Genomic DNA, 13,938 nt, shown 5'->3' on the forward strand with positions numbered 1-13,938 from the left:
CAGGTACGGGATACTGAGTTGGATGATCAGCCATGATCATATTGAATGGCGGTGCAGGCTTGAAGGGTCGAATGGCCTACTCCTGCACCTATTTTCTATGTTTCTATGTTTCTATGAATCCTGAGCACCAGAAGAAAATCCCAAGCCGTCAGAGGGAGAACGTATAAACTCCACACAGACAGCATCCCAGGTCAGATTCGAACCCGGGTCTCTGGCACTGTGCTCTCCCAGCTGCGCCACCATGCTGCCCCAAATGTATGAAGCATTTCTCCAACTTCATCAGAAGTTAACATAGAACCAGATCCTTCAGCTATTCCACTGTTCATTAGATTATGAATGATTTATGGCTCAATTCCATCACGCATCCCGGTTCCAGATTCTTTACAGAGATTTATTGGCACAAAAGAAAAGTTTGTTTTGTGAAGTTTACAGACAATAGACAATAGACAATAGGTGCAGGAGTAGGCCATTCGGCCCTTCGAGCCAGCACCGCCATTCAATGTGATCATGGCTGATCATTCACAATCAGTATCCCGTTCCTGCCTTTTCCCCATACCCCCTGACTCCGCTATCATTAAGAACTCTATCTAGCTCTCTCTTGAAAGCATCCAGAGAATTGGCCTCCACTGCCTTCTGAGGCAGAGAATTCCACAGATTTGCACCCGGTCACACCTCTTCTTTCCTTCTCCCCTGACTCTCAGTCTGAAGAAGGGTCTTGACCTGAAATGTCACCTATTCCTTTTCTCCAGAGATGCTGCCTGATCCGTTGAGGTTCTCCAACATTTTGAGTCTATCTTCACTATAACAATATGGATAGAATATTGGCTAAATAACAAGAATCTGAGTAACTCCATGTGCTTGATGGGCAAACTGGACATTTTCTATGTTGCTGTAAAGATAAGATAAAATATACTTCCTTCGTGGCTTGGTGCTAATATTTCTGCACCCTAAATCAGAGTATGAGTAATAAATGTGCTTTGAGTGTATGTATCTGTAGATAAGTAGTGTAGGAAAATAACTGCAGATGCTGGTACAAATCGAAGGTATCACAAAATGCTGGAGTAACTCAACAGGTCAGGCAGCATCTAGGAGAGAGAGAATGGGTGACGTTTCGGGTCGAGACCCTTCCTCAGACTTGTATCTGTAGATAAGGTTTGCAGATGTTAGTTTGTGGGTGGGATGGGCATTATGCTGGTGAAGTTCATACATCAGTTCTGAACCTTGTAATAGCCAGAGTCATTCAGGCTGGAAAGAGGTTCTTCAGCCCGGCTCATCCATTCTGATCAAGATGCCCCATCTAAGCTGGTCCCATTTCATAAGGAATAGGAGTAGAATTAGGCCATTCGGCCCATCAAGTCTACGCCACCAATTAATCATGGTTGATCTATCTCTCCCCCCTAACCCCATTCTCCTGCCTTCTCCTCTTAACCTCCGACACCCGTACTAATCATTTGCTCATGTTTGGCCCATATCTTTCTAAAACTTTGTAACAGTCTTCTGAAGGTTTTTTGGATGGATTGGGAAGCCCCAGGATCGTGTCGGAATAGCAGGTATTGGCTGAGGCCAAGGAAGAGATGGGATTTGCAGGAGCACCTGAGAGGTAGAGAACATTCCTAAACCAGAATGGCAGCCCGATCTCCACAGTGCGGACAAACACTTGGTTTGAAGGAGCTCGTCAGAGGAATATTGTTATTTTAAGAACTGGAATCACAAGCATTACGGATTTCATTAAGTGAGCTGTGGATATGAGCTGTGGACGATACAGCTCACCCCTTCCACGACACATGAGTCAACCTGAGGAGCACCTTCAGCAACAGACTGGTTCCACCAAGATCGTAGGTTTACTAGGTTAATTCCCGGAATGGCGGGACTGTCATATGTTGAAAGACTGGAGCGGCTAGGCTTGTATACACTGGAATTTAGAAGGATGAGAGGAGATCTTATCGAAACGTATAAGATTATTAAGGGGTTGGACACGTTAGAGGCAGGAAACATGTTCCCAATGTTGGGGGAGTCCAGAACAAGGGGCCACAGTTTAAGAATAAGATTAAGAATATATGATATGATATGATATGGTAGGCCATTTAGAACTGAGATGAGGAAAAACCTTTTCAGTCAGAGAGTTGTGAATCTGTGGAATTCTCTGCCTCAGAAGGCAGTGGAGGCCAATTCTCTGAATGCATTCAAGAGAGAGCTAGATAGAGCTCTTAAGGATAGCGGAGTCAGGGGGTATGGGGAGAAGGCAGGAACGGGGTACTGATTGAGAATGATCAGCCATGATCACATTGAATGGTGGTGCTGGAAGGGCCGAATGGCCTCCTCCTGCACCTATTGTCTATTGTCTATAAGATGCAGCACTGAACGCCACAGGAGATCCTTTTTCCCTGTTGGTATCAAACAGTACAACTCCTCCCCTTTCTGTCATGAGTCAGACTGACCCCCCCCCCCCCCCCCGCACAATCTTTGCACATCCCCAATCCTTTCCACTCGTCACGTTAATTTCATCTTTCATGTATCTTGTGTTTTTATGACTGTTGGCAGATCAATTTTCCTCCTGGGATAAATAAAGTTCCATCATATCGTATCGTAGAAAAATGGTTGAGTTGAACAGATTGATTTTGTCTCGGTGTTATATAAATACTATCAGACAAGAAAAAATACTCTGGAACCTAGAGGACTATCTCAACACCATTAGAAATAAAGAGACAGAAGGCTGTGGAGGCCAAGTCAATAGATATTTTTAAGGCAGAGATAGATACTGTAGATTCTTGATTGGTACGGTCAGAGGTTATGGGGAGAAAGCAGGAGAATGTGGTTGAGCGGGGAAGATAGATCAGACATTATTGAATGGCAGAGTAAACTTGATGGGCCGAATGGCCTAATTCTGCTCCCATGATAGATGAACATGACATATTTTCTTCCCAAAGTTCAGGAGCTTTTAACTAAATTGTAATTCCTTTCAGCCAGAGCAAGGGTTATTCATTTCGATTCCTTTAATTATGTTCTGGAGGTTTTGCTCAACTTTCTATCTATCTGCAAAGGTCAGGCTGGTTTTGTAATGTTGATACGTCTATCCCAGTGATCTGCAGACTAAATGTTATCTAACACCACGATAAGAGTGAAGAAATCTCTTACATGTCCAAGAGTGAAGAAATCTCTTACATGTCGTAGAAACATAGAAACATAGAAAATAGGTGATGGAGTGGCCATTCGGCCATTTGAGCCAGCACTGCCATTCTATATGATCATTGCTGATCATTCAAAATCAGTACCCCGTTCCTGCTTTTTCCCCATATCCCTTGATTCCGTTAGCCCTAAGAGCTAAATCTAACTCTCTCTTGAAAACTGCCCTATTTATATTACTGAGAAAACTGATATCTCAAGAACTAAATATAATGTATAAGAAAATAACTGCAGATGCTGGTACAAATCGAAGGTATTTATTCACAAAATGCTGGAGTAACTCAGCGGGTCAGGCAGCATCTCAGGAGAGAAGGAATGGGCGACGTTTCAGGTTGAGATCCTTCTTCAGACTGAAGAAGGGTCTCGACCCGAAACGTCACCCATTCCTTCTCTCCCGAGATGCTGCCTGACCCGCTGAGTTACTCCAGCATTTTGTGAATAAATACCTTCGATTTGTACCAGCATCTGCAGGTTTTTACCTACACATCACAAGAACGAACTCAAATCATAATTAAAGGAAGTTAATTGTACAACTTGGGAGCTCCAACTGTTTATGGTACAGGCAAATAGACTGAAAAAGAATAAGTAGTAAGCTTCTGGCCAGTTTCACATTCCTACATTTTTGTTTGTTTGTTACAGAAACAGAAAAATGCAAATGATGTTTGATATAGGTAATCTGTTGACCAACAGTTAATGCCAGTGGGATGTCTATGCAGAATAATATTCTGATACCATAAATACATTCAAACCACATTGTATATCCTAGACTTTGGAGAAACAGCATGGAAAAAGGACCTTTGGCCCACTGAGTCCGTGCAAACCAGCGTTCACCTCTGGCGGGACTGACATATGATGAAAGAATGGATCGACTGGGCTTATATTCACCGGAATTTAGAAAGATGAGAGAGGATCTTATAGAAACATATAACATTCTTAAGAGTTTGGACAGGCTAGATGCCAGAAAAATGTTCCCAATGTTGGGGGACTCTCCAACTAAGGGTCACAGTTTAAGAATAAGGGGTAGGTCATTTAGGACTGAGATGGACAATAGACAATAGACAATAGATGAGGAAAAACTTTTTCACCCAGAGAGTTGTGAATCTGTGGAATTCTCTGCCACCGAAGGCAGTGGAGGCCCAATTCACTGGATGTTTTCAACAGAGAGTTAGATTTAGCTCTTAGGGCTAAAGGAATCAAGGGATATGGGGAAAAAGCAGGAACGGGGTACTGATTTTGGATGATCGGCCATGATCATATTGAATGGTGGCGCTGGCTCAAAGGGCCGAATGGCCTACTCCTGCATCCATGTTTCTATACTAGCGCTATCCCACACACTAGGGACAATTTACAATTTACAGAAGCCAATTACCTTACCGACTTGTACGTCTTTGGAGTATGGGAGGAAACCCACGCGGTCACAGGGAGAACGTACAAACTCCGTACAGACAGCTTCCACCACTCAGGATTGAACCCGGGTCTCTGGCGCTGTAATGCAGCATCTCTATCACTACGCCATTGTGATGCCCAACTCTTTCGTATAATAGAGTGAAAGGTAGTCATACTGCACTGAACTGACCCTTTGGTGGATCATGTCCATGTCACAATCAAGTACCCATTTAACATCCTGAAAGAATCCCATTTTATTTCCGCATAGATACGCAGAGAATGGAAGAATACGTTTAGTTTCGTTTATTATTTTATCATTTAGTTTATTATGAATCACGTGCAGGCCGACGAAATTAATTTAACTGGCATGATGTTCGGCAGAGACCTTGTCGGCCGAAGGACCTGTCCTTTACTGTTCTGTGTTCTCTGTTCTCCATTCCTCTCAAATCCTCGCTAATTTCGTTTTCTTTAGTGAGGCGAACAGGCCCTTCGGCCCACCGGGTCCGAGCCAACCAACGACCACCCATCTCCTGGCACTATCCTGCACACTAGAGACATTTTACAGAAGCTAATTAACCTACAAACCTGCATGTCCTTGGGATGTTAGAGGAACACGGAGCACCCGGAGAAAACCCGTGCGGTCACAGGGAGAACTTACAATCTCCAAACAGACAGCACCCGTGGTCAGGATCGAACCAGCGTCTCTGGCGCTGTAAGGCAGCAAATCTACCGCTGCGCCACCGTGCCGCTTGATTCTAGCACTTGCATACACACTAGGGTGTGGCTAATTAACCTGTGCCTCTTTGGGATGTGGGAGGAAACCAGTGCACCCAGAGGAAACCCACACAGCAGCACCCTAGATCAGAAATAATCCAGTCTGCCAGAACTATGAGGCAGCACCTCTGTGCTACAACAAAACGATAAAAAATTTACAAATAACTTACAGAACACTTACAGTTAGTAGCTTTCATAATCTTTCGGTCTACCCAGAACCACGCATCCAATAAATCACTTTCAAAACCTAGTCCCTGGGAAATGTGGCAGCCAATTTAGATGAGCAACATCCCCCGCATATAATTATGATATATCCTGCTTTAGTTGAGATATTTTGAGGAACGGAATGCAGCCTGGACTATAAATTAGAACTGATATCATCTTCCCAAGGCTATATTTTACATCCATCTGACATAACCGAGCTAGTCCAAAAAAAACAGCTCCTTGGCTCATACACATTTGCTCAAGTTCTATCACTATCAAATTCTGCAATATCTCCTGATCCATCAAAGTGCTTCAAAACTATATTCTAAATGTCAAAAATCTCCATTTAATCTCCGTTTATGAGGCGGCGCAGCGGTAGAGTTGCTGCCTTACAGCGCCAGAGACCCCGGTTCAATCCTGACTATGGGTGCTGTCCGTACGCAGTTTGTACGTTCTCCCTGCGACCGCGTGTTTTTTCTCTGGGTGCTCTGGTTTCCCCGCACTCCAAAGACGTACAGGTTTGTAGGTTAATTGGCTTCTGTAAAATTGTAAATCCGTCCCTAGAGTGTAGGATAGTGCCAGTGTACGGGGTGATCGCTGGTCGGCGCGGACTTAGTGGCCCAAAGGGCCTGTTTCCATGCCATACCTCTGAATCTCCATTGAAATCAACAGTAATTCAAGAATCCAGTGGAATCTAGTGGTGCCATGACTTGACGGCACATCTGAAAAGCAGAACCTCTGCCTCGGTAACTCGGTGGTGTAACCACCAATGTTTCATACTCAACTCTCCAAATCCAAAGCCTTTAGTCTTAAAGACAAGAATATTATCAAGCAAGCTTCAGCGGGCTGTGATAATATTTCAGATTAGCGTTCACCATCATTTTTATAATTCTCTCCCATTTTTCCTCAGTTTTGGAACATAAAATAATGCAAGCACAGGGACAAACCCTTTGGCACCCAACATTAGTGGCGAACATGATGCCAACATATACTACTCTCATCTGCCTGCACCTGATCCATATTCCCTCCATTCTCAGCATATCCATGTGCCGAACTAAATACCTCTTAAATGTTTTGTCCCCAATATTGTACTTCTCAATGCATTTCTCCCGATTAGACATTGGGATAACATGGTGCCCAGAATTGAACACAATACTCTAAATGCGGTCTCACCAATGACCGCCCAACTTCTATACTCATTGTGCCAAAAGCCTTTTTGACCACCTTATCTACCCGCGACGTGACCTTCAAGGAACCATGCACCTGCACTCCTAGATCTGTCTGCTCCACAACATTCCCCAGAGCTCTACCATTCACCGTGTAGGTCCTGCCTATGTTAGACTTCCCCAAATGCAACACCTCGCATTTCTCTGTATTCCATCAACCATTCCTCAGCCCACCTGGCCAGTCGGTCAAGATCCTCCCGCAATTTTTCACAACCATCTTCACTATCCTCAAAACCACCCACCTGGCTTGAAATCAAGGGAAAGACCAAACCATATCGGTGTCTCTCTCAGCAATCACAGAATTGGATCAATACAGCAGCTTGCAGCCAACTAATGAGTTAGAGCATTCTTATAATGCCCCGAATAATCTCCAGGAAATGTTTGAGTGCACAGTGCCCAGTGCAAGGCTTTAAATATGTCTTTCAGACAGGAGTATGAACAACTATTCTGAAATGTCTTGGTGTACGTCCTCACTGGAAAGATCACCTGGACCATTCATGCTTTGACTTAAACATTTTGGTTCCCATCGATCTTGTTCGAAAAAGAGACCTTAAGGAATTGGAAATTAATTTTGCCTGCAGTAAAGAGGGCTTCTTTAAACTCCGGTGAATGTCTCTGTTCAATTTCAAAGCAACAGAGCATAAAGGACTCTTCTCTGATTACTAATCTACCAAACAAAATACTCTTAAATATTTACGAACCTAGAACCGTTCACTCGTATTTACATATTAACTTATTTCTCAGACTGTTGCAATGTCTAATCTATACAATCACTGCGTGATTAATTGTTGATAGATCAGCTTTCCAATTATCAAAAGTCATTATCATTTAATTGCCCTTCAATAAAATTTGGAAAATGAGATACCAACTCTTCAAAATTGTTTTAAGGTACTTAACTTATTTCCAATTTTAGTTTGGGACCATAAATTGAACTTGTTACATGGTCAGTCGTACTTTGCAGATGTGCTCTATTTAGCCGACAGAACAATAGACAATAGGTGCAGGTCAATAGTCAATCAATAGTCGTTTATTTGTTACATACACATAAATGTGTAGTAAAATTAAACATTACCCGCAGTTGAACAATAAGACCAATAAGATTAATCAATAAAAATGCAATAATACATACAATCACAACTAACACCAAACAAAAAGAAACATCCATCACAGTGAGTCTCCTCCAGTCCCTCCTCACTGTGATGGAAGGCCAAAATGTCTTTTTCTCTTCCCTGCCGTCTTGTCCCGCGGTCAGGCTGTTGGATTTGCCACGTCGGGGCGGTCGGGGCTCCCGATATTGAAGCCCCCGCTGGGCGGTGAAAGGTCAACGGCCTATTCCAGGCCGCGCCGGACGGTGAAAGGTCCGTGGCGGGCAGACCCAAGCCCCGCGATTCGGGGCGGGCGAACACGCTGCCTCTGCCGCTGCCGGAGCTCCCGATGTCGGCCCCCATCCAGGGGCCTGCGGGCTTCCGACGTCCACGCGGCCCGCGCCGGAGCCTCCGGAGACGAGTCGCAGCCGCGCCCGCAGCATCCGCAGGCAGCCAGCGCCGCAGGTGGTGAGTCCGCGCCGCGGGCTCTGCGAACCAGAGCCCCAGGTGTTCCCAGGTGAATGGCCGGTGGTAGGCCGCAACGGGAACGGAGACACGACACAGAACAAAGGTCACGTCTCCGTTCTGGAGAGAGAATGTTACAGTTCCCGTTCCCTCCCCCCCCCCCCAAAACATAACATACAAACACTACATCATATTAAACTACAATTCAGACAAAAACAACAAAAAACACAAAAGACAGACGGACTGCAGGCAAGCCGCAGCTGCGACGGCAGCGCTGGCTCCTCCCCGTAGGAGGAGGCCATTCGGCCCTTCGAGCCAGCACAGTCATTCAATGTGATCATGGCTGATCATTCTCAATCAGTACCCCGTTCCTGCCTTCTCCCCATACCCCCTGACTCCGCTATCCTTAAGAGCTCTATCTAGCTCTCTCTTGAATGCATTCAGAGAATTGGCCTCCACTGCCTTCTGAAGCAGAGAATTCCACAGATTCACAACTCTCTGACTGAAAAAGTTTTTCCTCATCTCAGTTCTAAATGGCCTACCCCTTATTCTTAAACTGTGAATCCTTATTCTTGAACATCACCCAACTCCTGCTCCTGATGTAGGGTGGTTTCTTTAGCTGATAGTTTGATGGGTATTTCACACAGTGCCTTGGATTCCAAGGTACTGGTATGTTTTATAAGGTGACAGTGAGAATTTAAAGTATAACAGTATAGGTTTGGGAACAACTCCATCCAAGATTGTAAGAAATTGTAGTGAATTGTGGAAGCAGCCCAGACCATCACACAGAAGAAGTCTGTGCCTGTCACACCACAATGCATCAGTCTGAAGAAGGGTCTCGACCCGAAACGTCACCCATTCCTTCTCTCCAGAGATGCTGCCTGTCCCACTGAGTTATTCCAGCATTTTTGTGTCTGCACAGAACCAACCTCCCTTCCATTGACACCTTATCCCGCCTCAGCAAGGCCACCAGCATAATCAAGGCCGAGTCTCACCCTGGACACACCCTCTTCTCCCATCAGGTAAAAGGTGTCAAAGTGTGAAAACGCACACAACCAGATTCAGGGACAGTTTCTTCCCAGCTGTTGTCAGACAACTGAACCATCCTACCAACACCCAGAGAGCAGTCCTGAGCTACTATCGACCTCATTGGAGACCCTCCGACTATCTTTGATCGGACTTTACTGGCTTTATCTTGCACTAAACTTTATTCACTCCCTTTATCGTATATCTGTACACTGTGAATGGCTCGATTGTAATCGTGTATTGTCTTTCTGCTGACTGGTTAGCGCGCAACAAAAGCTTTTCACTGTACCTTGGTACACGTGACAATAAACTAAACTCAAACTCTCGACCCGAAACGTTACCCATTCCTTCTCTCCTGAGTGGCTACCTATCCCACAGAGTTACTTCAGCTTTTTATGTCTATCTTTGGAGATGGTTGTGTTCTTCTGTTCTGGTAGGGACAGAGTAGTTGCTGCTGGCTGTTCCTAACAACTTGATTCAGGAAAGGTTTGGCTCACAATTTGTTCGAGCTTAATTTCTCTTTGATGCTTTCAGGCTGATGTTTTTCCTTTGGCAAGACAATTTCCTTGCTGTTCTATGGCATGTGTGTTATGCCAAGAATGTTACTTGTGTGGCAATTTAGTGTCAGAGATTTTGCAATTGCACCGATGCTTGCTAGGATTACACTTTTGGTTCAGTCCCAGTGTGTACTCGCTGGAATTTAGAAGACTGAGGGGGGATCTTATTGTACTCGCTGGAATTTAGAAGACTGAGGGGGGATCTTATAGAAACATATAAAATTCTTAAGGGGTTGGAGAGGCTAGATGCGGGAAGATTGTTCCCGATGTTGGGGGAGTCCAGAACCAGGGGTCACAGCTTAAGGATAAGGGGGAAGTCTTTTAGGACCGAGATGAGAAAACATTTCTTCACACAGAGAGTGATGAGTCTGTGGAATTCTCTGCCACAGAAGGTAGTTGAGGCCAGTTCATTGACTATATTTAAGAGGGAGTTAGATGTGGCCCTTTTTGCTAAAGGGATCAGGGGGTATGGAGAGAAGGCAGGTACAGGCTACTGAGCGGGATGATCAGCCATGATCATATTGAATGGCGGTGCAGGCTCGAAGGGCCGAATGGCCTACTCCTGCACCTATTTTCTATGTTTCTATGTCTATGTTTCTATGTACATTATATTTTTTTGCAGACTAGACGACGGTATTGATTCAATCAGTAGTGGTTCATCCCAGGTCAATTCTTTGGTTTTAATGTGTTGTGATTCATCCATAGACTGTAGGCAGGAAACCAGTTAGTTGTTCCACTGATGGTTTTCATATTAAAAAAGAAAACAGTACAGTTCCTATTGCCACACTTAACCATTTCTTTTGCATGCTGTATTTCACTTATAGATTGTATTATAGTCAGTGACATAGAATATACAAGTTGAGTTGTTACATTACAGTTGTACAAAAAAAAATTGGGGACCACATTTGGAGCATTGTCTCAGTCTGAAGGTAGGTCTTGATTCCATTCCTTCTCTCCAGAGATGCTGCTTGTCCTGCTGAGTTACTCCAGCATTTGGTGTCTGTAATCAGCGTAAACCAGCATCTGCAGTTCCTTCCTGCACATTTTGGAGTATTGTGCTCAGTTTTGGTCAACCTGTTCAAGGAAAGATGGAAGAAGGGTCTCGACCCGATGGTGCCTGCCCCGCTGAGTTTTCTCCAGCTTTTTGTGTCAATCGAAGATGTTGGTAAACTGCAATGGGTGCCCAGCAGGACTCCAGGTTCTGAGCTGTGGGGAGAGATTGAGGGAGCAGCTCTATCAGCTCAGGGACTGTTTCTTCCCAGGTGTTGGGACCCCAGCTATTTACGATATACATTAATGACTTAGACGAAGGGATTAAAAGTACCATTAGCAAATTTGCAGATGATACTAAGTTGGGGGGTAGTGTGAATTGTGAGGAAGATGCAATAAGGCTGCAGGGTGACCTGGACAGGTTGTGTGAGTGGGCGGATACATGGCAGATGCAGTTTAATGTAGATAAGTGTGAGGTTATTCACTTTGGAAGTAAGAATAGAAAGGCAGATTATTATCTGAATGGTGTCAAGTTAGGAGGAGGGGGAGTTCAACGAGATCTGGGTGTCCTAGTGCATCAGTCAATGAAAGGAAGCATGCAGGTTCAGCAGGCAGTGAAGAAAGCCAATGGAATGTTGGCCTTCGTAACAAGAGGAGTTGAGTATAGGAGCAAAGAGGTCCTTCTACAGTTGTACCGGGCCCTGGTGAGACCGCACCTGGAGTACTGTGTGCAGTTTTGGTCTCCAAATTTGAGGAAGGATATTCTTGCTATGGAGGGCGTGCAGCGTAGGTTCACTAGATTAATTCCCGGAATGGCGGGACTGTCGTATGTTGAAAGGCTGGAGCGATTGGGCTTGTATACACTGGAATTTAGAAGGATGAGGGGGGATCTTATTGAAACATATAAGATAATTAGGGGATTGGACACATTAGAGGCAGATAACATGTCCCAATGTTGGGGGAGTCCAGAACAAGGGGCCACAGTTTGAGAATAAGGGGTAGGCCATTTAGAACGGAGATGAGGAAGAACTTTTTCAGTCAGAGGGTGGTGAAGGTGTGGAATTCTCTGCCTCAGAAGGCAGTGGGGGCCAGTTCGTTGGATGCTTTCAAGAGAGAGCTGGATAGAGCTCTTGAGGATAGCGGAGTGAGGGGGTATGGGGAGAAGGCAGGAACGGGGTACTGATTGATAGTGATCAGCCATGATCGCATTGAATGGCGGTGCTGGCTCGAAGGGCTGAATGGCCTACTCCTGCACCTATTGTCTATTGTCTATTGTCTATTGTGTTATCAGGCAACTGAATCATCCTACCACAACTCGAGAACAGTCCTGAACCTCACTGGAGACCCTCAGACTATCTTTGATCAGACTTTACTGGCTTTATCTTGCACTAAACGTTATTCCTTTAACATATATCTATACACTGTAAATGGCTCGATTGTAACCATGTATTGTCTTTCCACTGACTGGTTAGCGCGCAGCAAAAGCTATTCGCTGTTACCTTGGTACACGTGACAATAAACTGAACTGTACTGAGCTGCACCAGAGTTGCCCACGGTGCTCAAAGAGGCAAATTTTGGGAATGTTTGGGATATTGAGGCTATGAATTGGGAGGACACAGAAGCCCTGTGCACGAGGTGGATGCAGTTGATACAAACTATCCACCCACTACCACCTCCACCGCTACTTGCCCATCTAGGGAAGAGTCTGCTCGTCCCACATTGGCCTCATCAGCCATCTTAGAACCCAACGTACTGGAGTGGAAGCAAGTCAGCATCGATCGAGGGGGACCATCTCGGACAAAGAAAAAAATGCAGACGTAGGTGGTGTCTTTCACAGTCTTGGAATACAGGCGATCCCCGACTTGTGTATTGGGCGACCGATGTAGACTTGCACCTAAGTGATTAATTCTTTAAGTCCACTGACACCCTCATGTTCCCACGTCGGAGCCCCTGCGGTCAAGTAGTACATTTACACGTGCACAGTAGCATTTCCGTTTTTGACTTGTGTAACATCCAACTTATGCAAGAGTCTGCTGGCCATCACCCTTACCCAAGTCGGGGAGCGACTGTATCCCAAAGTAATCCCCTGTCAATAAAATCTAGATTTGTAGTTAAAGGCAGAGTGTGGTGGTCAATTTGTGCACAGCAAATCTCTTTAAATGGCAATGAGACAAACTGCCAGGGGTTAAAATGTTCAAGATGTAGAAGAACGTATTATACTTTTATTCAAGGAAGAAATTGGGATTCTGTCAAGGAAGATAAATCGGACTTGGTCTAATATCTCATTCAAACACAAATCCTCTGACAATGAGTCATTTCCTCTACTCAGCACAGATTATGTATTCTTGGGATTTAACAAGTCTTGCATCTGTCACAAGAGTTCAATCTGATTTACACACATCTCTGCTTCATCAACAGCTTATGACCCTGTCCGTTAAAGGCATCATGTTGTGTTCATTTCTGGGAATCAGCTTAACCCACTATGATGCTGTGCACCTCCCAAATTAGTGCAAGCAACATTCATGTAAAATTGCCACAGGAGGAAAAATATAGTTTGCTGAAGCTATTTTAGCAATTTCTTCAGATATAGTACACTCACCTCCGTTGAAGGCCATGTGAGCACAGCATCACTCTCACATAACACCAAACAGATGCTCTATCACCACTTCTGAATACCTGGAAAACTGAGCCTTGTTACAGTCATAGAGTGATACAGTGTGGAAACATGCCCTTCAGCCTGACTTACCCACACCGGCCAAGATGTCCCAGTTACACTCATCCCACCTGCCTGCGTTTGGTCCACATCCCTCCAAACCTGTCCCCCTCGTTCTCACCTTCCACCCCACCAGCCAGCGAATCCAACAAATCATCCACCAACATTTCCGTCACCTACAACGGGACCCCACCACTGGCCATATCTTCCCATCCCCTCCCCGCGTTCCGCAGAGACCGTTCCCTCCGTAACTCCCTGGTCCACTCGTCCCTTCCTACCCAAACCACCCCAACCCCGGGCACTTTCCCCTGCAACCGCACGAGATGTAA

Source organism: Rhinoraja longicauda, chromosome 7 (assembly GCF_053455715.1).
Source record: "Rhinoraja longicauda isolate Sanriku21f chromosome 7, sRhiLon1.1, whole genome shotgun sequence".
NCBI lineage: Eukaryota > Metazoa > Chordata > Chondrichthyes > Rajiformes > Arhynchobatidae > Rhinoraja > Rhinoraja longicauda.